Source organism: Peromyscus leucopus, chromosome 17, assembly GCF_004664715.2.
Source record: "Peromyscus leucopus breed LL Stock chromosome 17, UCI_PerLeu_2.1, whole genome shotgun sequence".
Classification (NCBI taxonomy): Eukaryota; Metazoa; Chordata; class Mammalia; order Rodentia; family Cricetidae; genus Peromyscus; species Peromyscus leucopus.
Genome location: NC_051077.1, coordinates 42928033 through 42943734, shown reverse-complemented (window position 1 = coordinate 42943734; position 15702 = coordinate 42928033). Strand labels below are relative to the sequence as shown.

The following is a 15702-nucleotide window of genomic DNA, read 5'->3' as shown; positions in this document are numbered from 1 at the left end:
AGGCTAGTCAAGGGATGGTCAGAACTATAGTTTTCCATTTTGGGGGCCAGGCCTGGACAAGTCCCAGGCTTTGTCCTTATTTGATTACCATCTTGAGCTGTTTATGGCTTAGGCCATCAGGCATCCTCACCTTGCTGTCAGGGATGTTGGAGACTGTCCTTTGTTCATGGCTCTTCCTCAGAAACTGCTTGCTTAGTTCCAAAAAGCAAGGACCAAGGCCTAGTTCTTTACTGAGTTAACAGAGCAGACTGTCATGATATTTGCCTGGTCCTCCCAACCCCCATCAGTCACTTTTGAGATAGATGCTGATGGTTTGAAGGGAGGTAAATAAATTACAAATTTGTTTTTAATCTATTATATTGTTGCAATTGCCAGTTTATAGCCCTCGGTGTGGTCAGGAGTGGGAGCAGGAAAGGTAACCTGTGATTTAGGAATGGGCTCAGATCCCACAGACTTTACTCCTCTAAAACTGATGTACATCCAGTGCAGCAATTCATAAGTGAGCAAGGACACCAAACTTGGACAAAGATCAGAACCCATGAGCACCAGCTCCTTTCCACAAAGTTTTTGGGCCTTCTTCCCATAGCATCTTTCTGAAGCAGCCCATGATACCACTGTATGTGGCTTGGCCAGCCTGGGCAGCCATCTATAATTTAGACTTGATAACATCAGCAGGGATCACTACTGCTATGGAATAATTTTTCTGCATACTGTGAAGACTTGTTGCTCTCATTGCTAAGAAAAAGCTGAGTGGTCAATAACTAAGTAGGATTTTCAGGGCAGAAAGAATGCTGGGAAGAAAGAGGCTGGAGTTGGAGGAGCCTTGAGCCAGATTCAGAAGAAGCAACATTGGAAGTTCATAGATGAGATAAACAAGCCTCAGGGTAGCACATAGATTAATAGAAATGGGTTCGTTAAAGTTGTAAGAGCTGGCTAGAGACAAGCCTAAGCTATTGGCTAAGCATGTATAATTAAAAATAAGTCTTTGTATGATTATTTGGGGAGCACCTGATGGGACAGAGCTGATTGACAATCTAGACAGAAAACTCTACTTACAAATGGCACCCAATGTGGAGCACTTATTTCCACATGAGACATGAGAAAGTTTAAAAATATAGGTTCCAAACACATAAAAAGCAGAGCCAAACATGGCAGCCTTCTTCCACAGTCTCTCATGCAGGCTGCAGTACAGAGTTGCATCTCCTGGATACAGCCTGCAGGCATGAGCTGCCAGCTCACCATGAGCTAAGCTGTGAGGTGGTTTAAGATTTTCTCATGCAGACAGAAAAGGTTACAGATACTCAGTAAAGCAGATTCAGATGGAAAAAGAAAAAAAAAAAACCTCTAAACAGGTTACAGTGTATTTAACAATGTGCATAGGTTTAAGGGGTAAAAAAAGGGAAAAGGATATAGATAGTCATAAAAAATAAACAAATTGTTTAAAAATAAAGGAGTAAAGTCTTTAAATAAAGTAATACAAAAAAATAAGCCATGTAGAGATGTGAAATTCACAGAAAGTCTGGATCCTGTATGTAATAATGTTATCTTTGAATTTTTTGGTTGCTAATGAGCAAATAATAGGTGCTGAGAGACACTGGGTTATAGAAACTGCTAAATTAACCAACCTATATATTTTAGAAATGTCTTGACTTCAAGATGAAAGTCAAAGGATATGTTGCTTTGGGGAAGAGATTATGCTCTTGTTACCACAGAAAACAAACGGCTATGGATTCTTTCAGGGTTGAGAAAGATCAGGTTTGATCAAGGAAGAACCACCAAAAATCCTGACTAAGACATAAAGAAAGAAACCTAAAAGAACTACAAGACATAGGATGTTTATTTTACCAGCTCAAACATAAAACAAAAAAGCATCTTTGACTGACTTATTTGCACTTGTATTAAGGAAGATATGTGTGTTACTTTTAAAAGTTTATGTATTTTCAGAGAAAACACCAATGAAAATGGTCCAGGTGATCCAACATCCAAAATAGCTTCAAGGCTGCTGGCTGAGGTGATCCAGCTTCACAGAATACTCCAGCCACGACGTAACAATTCTCCTCATTTTCTCAAGGTTCTTCCTCAGAGATGCCAGAAGCCCCAGACAAGAGCAAGCAGTTAAAAAAAATCAAAAACAAAACACCAACACAACAACAATAACATCCACATTCCCAAAATGATGGGTTGTGGATGTTTGTCATCAATTAAGGAGGGTTGGTTACAAGTTGCTATTAGTCATAGGGTAAAAGCTAGACAAAGGAGTTAAATTCAAAGATCTCTTTCTAAAGGAAAAAAGAGGGGATATAGGAATGCTAGGCGAAAAGAGGGTCGATTATTGCATCTACTTTAATCCCCAAAGCAACTATTAATTTCAAAAAAAAAATAACATTGTTATGGATTTTTGTGTATTGATACAAATTTAAAGTTATTTTTGTTATACTCTATGTATGTTTCTTCTCTTGTTTGGGGTATTGCACTTATGTGGCTCATTTAAAATGCAATCTATAATTAAGAAATACAGAATAATAGTCATATATGATAATCAAACTTATAGTCATGTTAGATATATTTTTAAGGTTGAACAGATTTATTTAGATAAATAGATGGTCTTCAAGCACTTCAAAGACCTACAGAATATGACATTTAAATTGTGTTAATAATATAAGGCTTTTCTGGACAGTGAGACATATCTGCTCATGGCAGCCCAATTTATTTCTGAAAAGCTGATGGGCATTGAAGAAACTCCGTAAGAAACTGTCCTTGCTTCACTTGCTGCCAGTACACTGTCCAAACTGGACCAGCAGGATGCAAAAGAAAATGACTGCCAAATTTTGCCAAGGAAAAATGAGACAGTCCTTCAAAACTCCTGCTTCACAAAAGAAAAAAAAAAAAGTCTATCAGATATTCTAGGCCTCTAGGCCAAAGATGGATGCACCAACACTACAGAGGAACCTTGGATGACTGTCCAGGCAGCCTGTTGTCCTTGTCATGAGGTAACATTATACTCCTTCTGGGATCTTTGATGGAGTTAAAGACTGAATAGTTAAACTTAGAGTTTTCCTTAGTTTTGATAAAAGGTAAATTAAGTATAAAACTTTAGACTCACAGAGATAAGATAGATAATAGAGTGTTTTCTATTATGTAATGGACTAGATATTGTAACTGTAATTCTTACTTGATAACTGTTTTTGTTATATATAATTTAATCATGTCAAGGTTAAAACCTTCCTTTTTAGATAAAAAGGAGGAAATTCTGTGTTATAATCCTTCTGGGCACTGTGAAGATATGTTGCTGCCATTGTTAATAAAAAGCTGTATGGCCAATAGCTAGGCAGAATTTTGGGAGCAGAGAGAACTCTGGGAAGAAGGAGGGTTGAGTTGGAGGAGTCTCAGGTAAGCTAGATGCAAAAGAAGAAACATGGAAAATACGTAGATGAGGTAAATAAGCCTCAGGGCAGCATATAGATTCATAGAAATGGTTCCTTTAAGTTGTAAGAGCTGGCTGGAGACAAGTCTAAGTATCAGCAGCGCATTTATTATTAATGACAAGTCTCTATGTGGTTATTGGGGGAATGAGGGGTGGGACAGAGCTGATTGGCAGTCTAGTTGGAAGATTCCACCTACAGCATACCCACTAGAGCACCAGCTATGAGCAGGCTTCCCGGGCTGATCTGCCCGTCTTCATTTGCAATGGAGGTCTTCTCGTGGGTATAGCACAGAAAGTAGATGGCCAAGAAAGGAATGTCCCACAGAAAGCATGCACCTACAAAGGTGCCAAAGAACCCCAGATCTCACACCACAGACAGAGCACAGACTCTAGGGCTAGTGGTGATCTCTCCAGCCACTTGCAATCAAATCTTGACAGTTTCTAAAGGATTTGTGAAAATCCCCTGGGAGCCTCCTCCACAGCCTCTTGCAAAAATCTCTGCTGCAAGTGGACTGAGCCATCTTCATGCACAAATTCATCACTCACAAAATCATTACCTCTAAGTTTTATGGCTTTCTCTGGGGTAACTCCCAGTAACTGTGGCAGCAAACCTCTATGCAGTACAAAGAAGCCTTCATAGCAGAGCATTTTCTGAAAAACAGTCAAAGCTGTTTTTACACAAGTGCTCTCCCACAAAGGAGCCAGTTGATCATTGACTCCACATTCGATTCTTTACAAGACCAAGTCTTTACAAGATTTGAGTCTTTACAAGATACACAGCAGTGGCTCCAACTGCTTGTGCAACACAACTCAGAGTAAACTTGTAGGCTGACTCTGCAAGCTGTAAAAGTGGCCGAGCTATATCACCTGAGGCCTTCTGCTGCCTCTGGGCCTCAGTCAAGTTGAAAGATAGAGTTATTTCTTCAAGGAACGCATGCTCAATGTCTGCTAAGGTCATATGTTCCCCTGGCTCAAATAAATCTGCTAACTGAAGCAAGATGTCAACTTCCAAGGGTGTAACCAACTACTCCTTAGTCACCTCCACATCTTTCCTGCTGCCAGGCAGAATGCTATAGGTCATTCTAATGAATTACATGTTGTTAAGGAGCAAATTAAATGAATCAAAATAGGAGAAACTAATTCCAAGGCATATCATGCCTCCAGGCATTCTTCAACAAAATGAGTCAAGATATAGGGGTAGACAGTCACCATAGTGTCTCAGAAGTCAATGGCTGCGACTCTTCCAGTCTGGGCATTGCCACATTGGACAAAGACTGCTTCGCATGCTCTAACTCTATTTCCAGGAAAAGATGAGTGAGCTCTGCAAAAGTAAGATGTCTTTTTCTTTCTTTTCCAAAACGTAGTTAGAATTCACAAATTCTGAATCCAAGTGAAATGGAATATGTTGATGAGTTGTAGTCTGTCGAAAATCTTGCTTACCATCCCCCAAAGCAACCTCTCCTTTAGTAGCTTTGTCAAATGGCTAGAAGGCCACCATAAATAAGCCATCCAGCAAGCACAGGACAGTTTCTGTAGAAGACCTCAGAGTCAGCTCAAAACACTTCAAGATGAAGTTCTCAGCACAAAGGAGGGCAGGGATAAGGGACAAAGACAGGAGACAGAGGAAGAGGTAGAATGGGAAGGGAACAAGGGAGAGGAAAGGAAAGGGGGAAGAACTGCCTCTGGATGGAGAGAAGACAGATGTGGCCCATAGGAAAATGGTAAAAGGGGAAACCCTGTGTTAGGATGAGGTGTTAAATTTTAATTGTGCATGTTAATTAAGTGAATCAAAGGGGACTTTTTTCATCACTGGACTTTAATACTTTGCTAGCGAGACCTTGGTAGTCAGCCTAAAGAAGTGACCAAATAAGGGAATAGACCTTGGGATTTAGTTTTAGGAATGTAATCTAAAGGTTCTTAGCAAGGCAGGGGAATGGGAGAAAAGGGCAAGGCATGCCAGAGCCCTGTTTGCCATGCTTGTCCCTTCAAACTCAAATGATATAGATTCTTAGAAGGATATTAACCAATCTTTGGTCTGATCCACCACACTACTTAAAAGTTTCACAGTCTTCGGATTGGTTCGTCTTTTTCCAAAATATTCAGATTCCAATGACAAAGTCATCTGGAAGAAAAAAAAATCATCTTTCTTTTTTCAAAAATATACTTCAAAAATATTTTTCTGAGTTCAGCTAGATCTGCTCTCTTGGTTAAGGCCACCTTGGCAGCTGTCATGCTTCGGCCTGGGTGTGGGCAACTGAGGGATCTGCTCCTGGTTCACTGAAACTAGTTACTCCTGCGTCACACTTCCCGTTCCAACAGCAGTGTGGGCAGCGATTCAGCCTAGCCTTTGACATGTATTTTATGTATATGACTAAGCATAAATGACTTGAAAATAAGAGGTGCCAAGCTGTTCCATTATATTCTGGCTGACAGCATTATATGGAAGAAACCCAAGGTTTGGAGGTGCGAACTAATCTAACCTTTGCCTACACTTTGTATTAATTTGCATTCTCGTTTGCTGTAACAAAATACCCGACCAGGAATACCTTAAAGAGGAAGGGTTTATTCTGGCTTAAGTTTGAGAGGTTGCATACAGTCCATCATGCCTGAAAAGCAAGGCAGCAGAAGCAAAGCGTAAGGTAACTGGTCACAAACATTAACAGCCAGGAGGAAGCAGAGCAAACAGGAAATGGAGCAGGCTGTTAGCCTCAAGGCCCTCCCCCAGTGACCCATGTCCTCCAGTAGATTTCCTCTTCATGGTTCCACACCTATCCAAAATAGTACTACTATTAGTGAAGGTCCAAGTGTACCAAACATGAGCCTCCTCGAAACTGTTTCACATTCGTGCCAACACCCATTTAGGAATACAGCAACAAACCATCCCTTGAGTCCCCATAGGTTTTCCTATGCTATCAGGTCAAGAGTCTCCTAGTTTGTCAACAATGGGCATAAAAAGGGAAAATATTTGTATCTCTTTCTTGACCCAAATTTCTCCTTTTTCTTCATTTTCCCCTTCTGACCATGACTGCCTAGTTTTAGTAGGTTCAATATCCATATAATCCAAAGGGAGACTGGAATGCATTATTGTGCACTTGAGGAAAATATCAAATATGTTTCAGTAGTCCTCAGCTAGTTCTGGAATATATGGAGATCTTGAGGTTTTTGTTTTGTTTATCACTTGTAATGTCTAATATTGATTGCTGACTTGATAGTGTATACAATCTCCTTGCAGATACACCTCTAGGCTTGTCTATAAAGGATATCTAAATAAGGTTTAGTGAGGTGGGAATATCCATCTTAAATAAAAGCTTCACCATTCCTCAATCTGGAGTCCCAAACTGTCTAAAGAGTAGAAAGCTGGCTAAGCAAGACCCTTCACCATTTCCTGCCTCCTGGTTATACATGCAGTGTGAATAAACAGCTGTCCCAGGCTCCTGCACCCTCAAACTGAACTCTTCCTTCTTTTAAGTAGCTCTGGCCAGGCATTTTGTCACAGCAGTAAAAGAATGAGCAAAAACATCACTCATTCATGTTATCATAAAATTTAAATTCAAGCCCAGACCCTGAGACCACCTTTTCCTTATTGATCTAGTATGTTCCATCTTCAGCTAAGCTCTTCTGGACCACAGATAATCCTCTCCTGGTTTCTGAGAGTATTTGTCTCTAGTGTAACACACGCGCGCGCGCACACACACACACACACACACACACACACGGACGACGACGGACGGACGGACGGACTTGAATCCAAATGTGTCTGTCTGTCTATTTTCTAGCAATGCTCCTTCCTCTACTGTTCTATCTTCATCCTAGTTCCGTCATCCTGGTGCTATTGAATTTGCTCCCTGACATCCAGCCTGGAAAATTGTGCTTCTCATCACTTACTTTTATAAACTTGCCTGTGGTCGTAGGGCCTCATGAAAACTGTGTTCTTAACACTGATATTTTCAGTCAGAATAGAAAGATTTTTTTAAATCTGAAACAATACATCAGAGGACCCGAGGCTCAGTTGGTACGGTACTTGTTGTGCAGGTATGAGGACCTGAGTTCTGGACCCTAATATCCATTTTAAAAAGTCAAGCATGATCATGCATGTCTATAACCCTAATACAGAGTGGTTGGGGCAGAGGATGAGAGATACACAGATCCTCAGGGCTTGGTAGCCAGCCTGTGTAGTCAGTCAGTGATCACTGGGTCCAATGAGAGACCTTGCCTCAAAAGGAAAGGTGAAGAGTTGTAGTGGGTAGATGTTCCAGCTTTGACCTGGAAGTACAACCCCCAGTGAGGCTTCTGGTAACTGTCACACCTACCTATTGCCTGCCCTTGAGGTGGGGCCGAGACAGGAGCCCTTAAGACAGAGATCCAGATGTGCAGACCAAGCAGAGTTCTCCAGAGAACACAGCTGGACTGCAGTTCACCTCTTCTGGATCCTGTAACCTATTCCTTTACTTGTTGTAAGTTACCCCCAAAATAAACCTCCTTTTTTACTGTGTGGCGTTGCCTTAATAAATCCTCCAATAAAGAGTGACCTAAAGAAGACACACACCAACCAATGGTCTCTCTGTGCCTACCTATCCACACACAAAGAATACATAGATTGGATCAGAAAGGAAATGGCTCCGGTAAGAGAATTGAGGTCTCAAGAAAAATGAGAAGAGATATATTCTTTCCTGAGTATATTTCATCCTTGTTTTGTATCATGTGCACAAATAAAACTATTGAAACTGAAGAACGTATCCAGAATCTTCACAGATGGCTCTGCTAGCGTCTCATTTTCTTCACAGACTAAGAAATTTCTTGTTTGAAAATGTCTCGGAGCTTCCAACTGCAATGGTTACAGTAAATAATCAAATCTCCCTCTAAGTGGAGACTCACCCTTGTCTCCTCCCTTAAGAAGAAATCTACCTTGGGCATGTCATGGACCCAGCTACAGGACCACCCCTAGAAAGGGTGACTGGCTTTAAGAAAATGTGCTTTTCCTTCCCAGAACCCCTAGTCCAGTCCCCAGGGGCCACCATGAGATTCTCCTGAGCTCCACTCCTATCCCTTTCTGGGTCTTTGTTTTTTATTGTTGTGTTGTTTGCCAGAGCCTACATATGCTTTTAAATTCCCTAGTACTTTGGGCTTCTCAATCTCTTTCTACAGCTCCCCTCTCCACCACATGGCTAACCTTTATATCTGTTTATCGGAATAGCATAGGTTGCTTTTTCATCCTCGTTTCCATTCTCTTTCTCTACTCTTGGCAGCTATGAGACATAGAGCCTGTCTGTCCCAGAGTGTTTCTATTAAATTCTGCTTGAGATTCCTTACGAATCCATTCTGTTTTTCATTAATGAGACTGAATACTCTGAGAGGGATCCTGAGTTCTCTGGTATTGTAGGGTGGTTACAGCAGGGCTCCCTGTACAGTCGTATCTTTTCTACCTTTTACTTCCTTAATAGGCAGAGAAAACAATCCTGTTTCTGCACTCCCAGGCAGTATCGTGACTGTCAGACTTCATCATGGAAAAGAAAAAGAACTAGTGTCAGTGGATCCTATGTGATATTTCATTTTACCACTTCACTAATCCTAAACAGAAAGTCCAAGTTCTCAATCTTGGAAAGTAGCTAGTGTTTCCTCTCCATAAAGAAAGGATCACAGCTTAGAAAGAAGGAGTCACCTTCCTCAAAGCCTCTAGACCAGAAGTATTGTAGATGAGACCAAAATTGATGGCTCTAAGATCCTTCACGATTCATCTAGTTTCCTTTCGTTCCATTTTTCCCAACCTATAACAGTATCAACAGTCTACTTTCGAGGTAGACAAACACATCGTCATAACTAAACTTTTGTGGATGTTTTCATTTTCTTACATGTTAATGCTTCTAGTATTCAGTACTGCTGACAGTGAGGCTGGATGTGTCTACTGAGAGGAGGGAGTGACAATCTTGAACATTTCAGGATTTAGCAGCATCCTTAGCTTCTACTACTGTATGTAGCTCACAAGCACTAGTACATCAATTTTAAATGACCACGACTTTCTCCATTATAGTCTTGAGGGGGAAGAGTATCCATGCGTGTTTTCTAAATAAGTCATCAATTGTTTGGTTTTGATACAGAAAAAAAAATGATTACAAAATAAAAGTCAAGTGTTTATTTTTATTAAAAAATAAAGTCAAGTGGGAATTACGAGAAATAGATAGCAACTTTTTTTCTCGAAGTGACTTGCTCAATTGGTGGAGGCTGGACAATATCATCAAGGAACTAAGTGCTCTCCAAATTGTTACTTAAAATTCTTATCCCAGGAGAAGATGCTGAGGGCATAGGCTATGCAGACTATTCTCGGAGAAAGTCCTCCCTAGACTATTCTCATCAGTGGTTCCTCATGTCAGCAGTAGCCCCAGGTGACACTTCCAAGCTGTCTAAGACAGCTGGCCCTGGGTCCCTGGAGCCTCGTGCTGTTCAGAGAACTGCTCCTCCATGACTGGAAAGTAGGAAGTCTCCCATGCCTTCATTAACAGTCAGTACCTGGAGCCCTCGGCAGGAAGCCACAGGGACCACCACAGTGGTCTATCCAGAATAAGTATTTCAAAGTTGTTTAGATCTTTCAAAGCCACTAGTCACTGTAATACCTCAGAGTGTACACAGTCCGTTGTCTCTGTTAGCTCTCTTCATCTCTACAGATGTTATTCAGCTCAGAGAAAGTTTCTTTCCATGTTGCCCCAGCTCTGGCTCTAACTTTCTGAGTATTTTACACACTGACTAACAGTCCTCAAGCTTTATTTTATTTTCTCATAAGGCACAGTGGCATATAGACAGAGCAAACTATAAAATATCCCTGGATGACATCTTCAGCTGCTTCTTTTACAGAGAATGATCAAGATCTGTTTGCAGCCTTTAAGTCTTTGCTGAGGCAATGCTAACCTTCACCATTTGAGGGTAGTTGAGCACATAGAGCAATACGCTCTAATTGAGATTCCAAGTACTTACAGTACCACCTTGCATTAAAGGCCATATAATAGGGAAGAAGTCTAAAGAGATGGATTGGTGGGTAAAAACACTTTGTAGCTAGAGTTTTCCTGCCTTGCCCACAGTCAGGACAAATCTCTGTCACCTGCCATTCCCACAGCTGCGGAACTGGCAAGTTAGAGAGATTTGTCCTGACTGTGGGCCAGGCAGGATCAGAAAAACTCTAGCTACAAATGGCGCCCAACGTGTTGGCAAGAGTTTCCACCTAAAACCTGAGAAAAAAGATTCTAAAATGGAGCTAAAAACAGTTACAAGTTGTCTCTTTCAAGTTAGCAGCTGCCTGCATGTTTGAGCTACGATCACAGGTTCCTGGTGTGTGTACTCTACCTGCAGTATGGCAGGAATGAGGCCTCTGCAAGTGGCACATTAAGTTGCGTGATGGATTTAACCTTTGCTAGTACAAAACAAAAAGAGGTTTCTGAGCTACATGCTGCTTTGATAGAAGCATAGACCCACTATTTCTGAAAGTTGATGGCTCCCAGAGCTGGCGGGAAACGTACCACCGCCATGTTGGGAAGCTGAAATGGATGGAACCAGCAGCCACAGCACCATTTCAGGCTTAGAAGGCTGCAGTTTAAAGCAATAGGCTCAAGATAATATAAAAAATAAGCCACGTAAAGATGGCTACCACACAGAGAATCTGGATTATGTTCTCTTTGATATTTGTAACTGAAGAAAAACATTTGATTGCAAAAGCTGTTGAGTTATGCCAAAATGTATATTTTAAAGGTACCTTGACTTCAAAATTTGGATATAAGGATATGTTGCTTTGGAAAGGAGGCTCTGCTTTTGTTTCCACAAAAAGCCAGAGGCTATGGATTTGTTCCAGATTAAGATACATCAGGTTTGACCAGCCAAGACCCCCTGAAAGGTCTCCAATGACACCAAGGCCCAGATGATCCAACATCCAGAACGGTTTCAAGGTAGCTAGCTCAGATGATACACCCTCATGGATTACTCCATAATCCTAAAATTTTCTTTGTGTCCCCATAAGATACAGTGCCCCCCTCCAGCAGGAAGTAGTAAGAGAAGCTTCGCCCAAATTCCCAAATATACCAAGCTGGCTTTGGAGATGTGTTAAAGTTAAAACCTTCCTTTAAAAAAAAAGGAAAGAAAGAAAAAGAAACGGGGAAGTGCTCTGGATATCGTTCTGTATAAATAAAATACTGATTGGCCAGTGGCCAGGCAGAAAGTAGGTGGGACAAGGAGAGGAGAATTCTGGGAAGTGAAAGGCTGAGTGAGGGAGCCACTGCCAGCTGCCACCATGACAAGCAGCATGTGAAGATGCCAGTAAGCCACGAGCCACACGGCAAGGTATAGATTTATGGAAATGGATTAATTTAAGCTATAAGAACAGTTAGCAAGAAGCCTGCCACAGCCATACAGTCTGTAAGCAATATAAGTCTCTGTGTGTTTACTTGGTTGGGTCTGAGCTTCTGCGGAACTGGCGGGTTAGGGAGATTTGTCCTGACTGTGGGCCAGGCAGGACCAGAAAAACTCTAGCTACAATACTTGCTGTATAAGTATGAAGCTCTTAGTTCAAATCCCCAACATCCATGATGTAAAAAGGCTGACTGTACCTATAACCCCTTAAACAGTGGGCAACTAGTTAAGGGAGAGACTTAAGACAATAAGACAGATAGCAGTAGAGGAAAAGAGCTGATGTTTTAATCTGATCCTGACATAATGTGTACACTCATGTGCTTATACAACACAGCATATATATCATACATACATACACCATACATGAACATAAACTTGTGAGCATGCACTACTCAACTGTATTGTAACTTCCAATTATTGTAATTGTTTGCACATGCCTGTAAGCTGAAGCAATGTGATCATCTTAAAGTCACAGAGGAATCACAATGTCAACTCCAGCACTTAGATGAAATTAACCTGAATCCCTTTTGAAAGTAGAGGTACAATAAAATTTGAAACAAGTTAAATCTATCCACTTTAGAAAATAGTTTGGCAACCTCTCAAAATATGAAACGGGCTCTTATAATCTGAACCCCATTCTCAAGCATATATTCAAGAGAAATGAAAATGTCCAGTCAAAAACTGGCACGTATTCATAACAGCATAATCCATAATAGCAAAGAGTGGAAACAGTCAAATCCCTACCAATCATAGAATGAACAAAAAAAGTAAATATAGCTTAGCTATTTAGGGGGGTAATATATAGCCACACATGAAGAAAGTTCTAACACATTCCACAATGTGGATGGGCCTTGAGAGAAAATTACGATGATTTTAAGAAGTCACAAGAATATATATATATAGATATGTAGTATGTGGTTGTATTTATATAAAATATACAGAATTGTGTTTACAGATGCAGAAAATTGATTAGTGATTGCTGAAATCTGATGAAGAGGAGTGACTGCTAATTAGTTTGAGATTGCTTTCCAAAATTGTAAAAATATCTTAAAATTTATTCTGGTAGTAGATGCAACACTCCACGGATACATTTAAAATTCCAAATCATAAAGCAAAAACAACTTCAAAATGTCTCCAAATGCATCAAAATCATCATCACAAATATCAGGTACCCAAGAGCAGTCAAAAAATAACATGTCTTGGGAACTTCAAGATATATTGAAATTTGCACTGTGAATTCAAGGTATTAACTATCATCAGACTTCACTGAATGGTCTTTAAAGTGTCACTCAAAGGCATTTGCTTACCAGATGTTGTTGATGGCAGGCTTACAGTCTAATGGCATCTAGTTCTCTTTTTAAACTAGTCTGAGCTTCACTTAAGATGATTGTAGAGACAGCTGTCAAATGGGTCCAGATGAGCAGGTTCACAATTTGTCATTAAAAGAATATTGTGCTACATGAGTGCAAATTAATCATTTCTGAAAAGAAAAAAAAATATTCACTTCAAAACACCAAGTCTGGATGTTTTTTTTAAAAACACAGAACCTTTTTATGCCAGGCTAACCTTACACTCACTGTGCAGCTCAAGGATGACCTTGAACTTCTGATCCTCTTGCCTCCACCTATGGAATTCTGGGATAACAGTGTGAACCCCCTCATGATTGTCTTCAGTGTTGGAGATCAGCCATCGGCAAAACTGAGCTTAAATCCTAGCCCCTAAAACATTTCAAAGCATTCAATTGTTCTCCATAGAAAATAGCTTGATTCTCTCAATGTTTCAAGTAAAAATTACATCATTCTTTGGGAACATACGTTTTGCATTTGAAACATATTCAAAAAATGGTGTCTTGTTCCCCTTCTGAAAAGGTGGTAAAACCCAAGGTAAACAGAGAGCAAATATTTAAATTTGGTTCTCTTAATCTCTGAAGACATTAATTCAATAAACGTAAATAAAATAGTGACTCTTCATTAAATAAAAGTTCAGCTCAACAAATTGTCTTCCAAATATACAGTTCTGAAGACCATGACTAGTTAAGTTGTTTCACTTTTGATTTTGCATTTATTTGTTTGTTTGTTTGTTTATTTGGTTGGTTGGTTGATCCATAAGTTAGTTGGTTGGCTTTGGAGACAGTCTTTGTATGTAGCCCAGGGCCTGGCTTTGTGTTCCTGATCCTCCTGCTTCAGTTTCCCAAGAACTGGGATCATAGGCATGCATCACTAAGGTCTTCCTAGCCTTTAACACTAAAAATAGAAATCACAAATACGTGTCCATCAATAGAAGTATGAAACAAGTTATTCCCAGTACAACATAAAACAATGGACAAAATAATAGAGTGGAAATCAAATTGACCTCCTTAATTTTTGAGGTCATAGCATACTCCTTTGTGTTGGAACAGTGTTTCTCAATTATGAAGACGAGCACATTGCAAACTAAGTGTCGTGTTTTGCTGCATCTCGTGCTGGTGTGATGCTTGTTAATTTACTCTCATTTCATAAGTTTATTTCAGCAAAATATCTCCCTGTCCTCTGCAAGAGGTGTGAATTAAGATCAAAACGGGTCTGTTTCAGCATCCACCGCAATGTAGCCACTCGGGAGATCAAACACGCACACGTTCTCTGTATTCTTTTATGTAAAAGAAATAGACTGGGTTGTCTCCTTCAGGAAACATATGAGAGATTTAAAACTTGAAAAAAAAATGAAAAGAAAAATCGCACATAGGGACAAGAATAAAACTGCTGCAAAAAGAGAAAGAATGGGAAAAGCTGGACTGTCATTCAAGTCTCCTTGCTAAATAGGAGATCAAACTCTGGGTTTCTCCGTTTGGCTTCATCCTGTTCCCTTTTATGTCATTTGGAGAACACACGAAGCAATTAAACCCAGGGCTGCTATAGCCACAAAGGTTCTGGATGGCCTGGCACTCGGAGCATCAGAAAGAAATGACTTCAGCACAGTGGGTAGATTTTTTTTTTCAGGTATCACTTAGCCTAGAAGCTGTTCTTTCCCTGCCAAAAAGCCAGGGCTATCTCTAACAACTTCTTACTGCCAGGCAAAGACAAGGGGAACACAAAGCCAGGAGAAATTTCAAAGAGAAAGCCAAAGCCCGATCTGGGAGCTGGTGATGGGGCTGGCATTCTCCGAGCCTGCTAGGAAAAAGAATAAACCTTTGGTAATAAATTAGGAACCTGGGGAATTAAAGCTATAAAGTGCAGTTGAGAAAGACTTTTATAATAATTAACAGCAGGGTATTGCAATAGAGAGAGAATCAAAACCTTCTCTGCTGTGATAAATGTTCTAATAGAGAAATATAGGACACAGAAAAGTAAGCAACATCAGATCTGAGGCCAGACCAACAGACCAGGGCCCCAGGCTCAGCAAAGCCTCTGTGTGCCTGGCCCAGCTGCAGTGAAATTACCCACCTTTTAAGAATTTATAAGCACACCCAGGAAGGACTAACAGTGAGAAGAATTCCAGCTTTTTTTCAGTGAACCCACAGCTCAGAGGAAGAGTATGTATTCTTACACAACTCATTTAAGGAAGAAAACTGTGCTAAACATGACTCAGCACATTTCCCACTCACCCAAAGATAATAAGAAATGGTAACTTGGATATTTACTTTAGTTTAGAGAAACCTAAATATCAATGCACGTGTGGAAGAAGGGACACATTTTCTGAAGCACAATTTGTAGCGGGTGTGTGTGTGTGTGTGTGTGTGTGTGTGACTGATTGATAAACTAAACTATGCCTCGCATCTTTCTGTTGGTACAAAAGTAGCACAGTCCTGCCCCACTCCTTCTATGTTATCTGTATAAGTTCCAAAACGACATTGAAATAGTTGTAGAATAACTGAAACAAGAAGTTGTCTCTCCATAGTGCTTCCAGAAATGCAT

The 15702-nt window shown here is 40.3% G+C and overlaps 1 pseudogene; it reads right to left on the bottom strand.

Moving 5' to 3' along the window:
* Positions 1–219: 219 nt before the first annotated feature.
* The window catches only part of LOC114686278, a 149478-nt pseudogene continuing 133995 nt past the window's right edge, over positions 220–15702 (bottom strand).